The sequence below is a fragment of the Phodopus roborovskii genome, unplaced genomic scaffold (assembly GCF_943737965.1).
Source record: "Phodopus roborovskii unplaced genomic scaffold, PHOROB, whole genome shotgun sequence".
In the NCBI taxonomy this organism is placed as follows: domain Eukaryota; kingdom Metazoa; phylum Chordata; class Mammalia; order Rodentia; family Cricetidae; genus Phodopus; species Phodopus roborovskii.
Window position 1 is genome coordinate 5,278,242 of NW_026125444.1, and position 3,466 is coordinate 5,281,707.

A 3,466-nucleotide genomic window follows, 5' to 3' on the forward strand; every position below is an offset into this window, starting at 1 on the left:
GAATGATTCCATTTCATTTCCTTACATACATCTTCCCTTTCTCAGAGGCCAGCAATCCATCCACCTGTGAGGATGTTAGTAGTTATCGTAGGAAAAATAGATTCTTCTTTACTTTTAAATCAAGATAGTATTTTTGAAGAATTAAAAATACTTAGAAAGTTACACTTTATTGAGAGAAACAGTATATTTGTTAAATAAGATTCTTAAGGTAGGAAAGGTCGACCTAAACCACAGAGCCCGGGCAGCATGCTGAATTTTTCTTCACTGTTTTCCTCCTGAGAGTTCACTGCATTTCTGGGCGAGGTTGTATTTTATGCAAATTAGGGATGTCTTGTCCTTCATTTCTTTGGACATCACTTTGTCTCTGATCTTTTTTCCCTCTCTCTCTCTGTGACTATTTACTCAGAAACTGGACCTTTCTAGGAATATATCTTAAGAAAACATTCCTAAGTATGGACAAAGATTTATACAGAGGTATAAAAGTTTTTACTTGTACACTGAAATCAATCCCACATTTCTAATGCAGGAATGATACACACACACACACACACACACACACACACACACACACACACACACCTTGACATATCTTAAGTACACATCTACAAGAAGAACGGGAGCCAATGGACGAAAGCTAATGAGCTGAAGGAACATAACGGGCACATCACAGGTATTGACTGGCTCTTCAGAGCGGCCGCATCATCACTTGTGGGGCGGTTGGCATCATACATCTGGATTCAGAAAGATGGCATCTGGAAGCACACCCTGAAGATCCTAAGGATTAATCGCACTGCCACTTTTGTGAAATGGTCCCCACTGGAGAACAATTTGCTGTGGGGAGTGGGGCCTGGCTCATTCATCTCTGTAACTTTAAGTCTGAAAATGACTGGTGGATGAACAAGCACATTAAGAAGCCGATTCGCTCCACAATCCTCAGCTTGGACTGGCATCCCAACAACGTTTGGCTGGCTGCAGGCTCATGTGACTTCAAGTACCGAGTGTTTTCTGCCCACATCGAAGAGGTGGATGAGAAGCCAGCCAGCATGCCTTGAGGCAGGAGGATGCCTTTTGGTCAGCTGATGTCTGAGTTTGGAGGCAGTGGCACCGGTGGCTGGGTGGAAGGAGCAGCTTCTCTGCCAGTGGGAGCCACCTGGCCTGGGTCAGCCATGACAGCACCGTGTCTGTTGCTGATGTCTCAAAAAGCGTGCAGGTTCCAGCTCTGAAAACGGAGTTCCTGTTGATGCTGAGTGTGTCCTTCATATCAGAAAACAGCGTCGTGGCTGGTGGGCACGACTGCTGCCCGATGCTCTTTACTATGACAACCGTGGCTGTTCGACCTTTGTGTCCAAGCTAGATGTCCCAAAACAGAGCATCAAGCATAATATGTCCGACATAGAACACTTCTGTAACATGGACAACAGAGCCACAACTGAGGACCACAGCACATCCTTGGAGACACTGAACTCGAGGTGGACAAGCAAGATTGTCGAAAATTTTGCACTACCGGCATCAGTGCAGCCATGACAATTTGGGATTTCAAGACTGTGGAGTCTTCCATCCAGGGCCTCTGGATAATGTGAAGCTGAGGGAACCTTTGTCCTGCATGAGGAACGGACAGACCTGCTCACACTCTCATTCATTCACATGGTGATGAGGATGGCCTGCCCGTGGAAACACTGCCACACTTTCAAACAACTAGCATGTGTTCCTGTGGATGCTGTGGTTGCTGAAGACAGAAGGGGTTTCTTTTCTTTTCTCATTTTTGTTTTGATTTTGCAATCTCATTCCATTTTTGATCAAAGCTTTCTCTTTAAGTAGTTTATGATGGAAGATTGCCACACTAACTTAAAGGGTAAGGAAAGTGTGTACTGTCTGCTTAAAAAAAAAACAAACCCAAGTGTGAAAAAAAAATTTTGTAAACCTTATTATTATTATATGGTCTATTTTTGGATCTCTGCATTATTTATGTTATTTTGTTTTGTTTTGGTTCATGTAACAAAAACCTGAGAAAAAACAGCTTCAAGAATTTATTTTGCTCACATCTTCAGAAGTTTAAATGCATACTGATAGAGAAGAGACGTGTACAGTATGATAGCTGGTAAGGGCTGGAAGCAGAAGCCTATGTTTTCAGACGATCTCCTTATCACACTTTTACTACAAATGAGTAGTCAGCCCATGTGTTGGTGACACCCATCTTCAGAGATGATCCTCCACCATAGTGAGCTCTCTCTAGGGAGCATCTCACAGATGTGCCAGGGTCTGTTTTACATCACATTATAACAAAGATTAACTTTCAGTGAGTTTCACCATGTAGCCGAGGATGACCTGGCCCTCCAGATCTTCTTGCCTCAGCTCCCTGAGTGCTGGAATTACAGGATGTGCTATTATTCTCTTCCTACTGAATTTGAAGATTTTTCTTCTTCTTCTTTACATACATAGTGATACTATGTTCTATTGCAAACATATTAAAATACATCATAGCAAAATTGTGGACTATATTATTTTGTAGAGCATAGCATTTACTTTTGTCTGTACTATTGATTTTAGAAGACTGACAAATTGTTGGAAGGTGACTTGGATCTGCTAGGCCCTAGTTTTAGGTTTAAAGTGAGATCCATTCCAATCTAGTGTTGTGATCTTTGAACCCAGGACAAGTCTTCCTGTAGTAAAAACCAGATAATGATCAAGAGTCATCCACTCCATCTGGACCTCAACTCAAATTTCTATATAGATTTTCATGCATAATGTAATTTATACCCAACTCTTTAAAGCTTCTGCAAATGTTTTATGTGGTACTTCCCAGAGTTCTGTTCTGTACTTCATGTTTAGTACAGGCATTGGTTAAGACAGAAGAGAAGATGGGTTTTATCTAGATGTTGTTAGGCAATGGTTCTTCTTTTGCACTTGCCTTTCAAATCTACAAGCATCAAAGTCCAGCCCTAGATTCTAGCTGCCTCTTCCCCCAAATTGATTTTCATCAGTTTCTAATTTTATATTTCAGAAATGTGAAAACCAACATTTAGACTTTCACACTTTCAAAAATTATAACAACTTTTATGTGCTGTTCAATGCTGCAAAGAGTTACTTTGCTTGTTTTAGATAAAATGTGTTGATGTTTATAAAGGGAAGCTAATTCTGACACCAGTAACCCTATAGTGTTTAAGACCAACTATCACGAAATAAAAATTGAACAGGCAGAATGTGTATTTGAAAGGGGAGAATAAAAAAGTTTTAAGTTTGGTAGCTATTCACTGGTTGTTATGACTGGCTTACTATCTAATTACTAGGTGGACATTTGTATAAATAAAGAATTGTTTGTGTATTATAAATGAATACTTTATCTGAAAAACTAAGACACACAAATCATTTTTATCAGACAATTCTAGCTTTGCAATCATCTGATACTTGCTTTGTGTATTCTATTGTTTGGGGTTTTCTTATTCTATTACCTAAGTCACTATCCATA

General features: G+C 40.1%; 1 pseudogene; it reads left to right on the plus strand.

The window, feature by feature from the left end:
* The first annotated feature begins 597 nt into the window (after positions 1–597).
* On the plus strand, positions 598–1,580 carry LOC127215443 (actin-related protein 2/3 complex subunit 1A-like; annotated as a pseudogene).
* Positions 1,581–3,466: the final 1,886 nt, after the last annotated feature.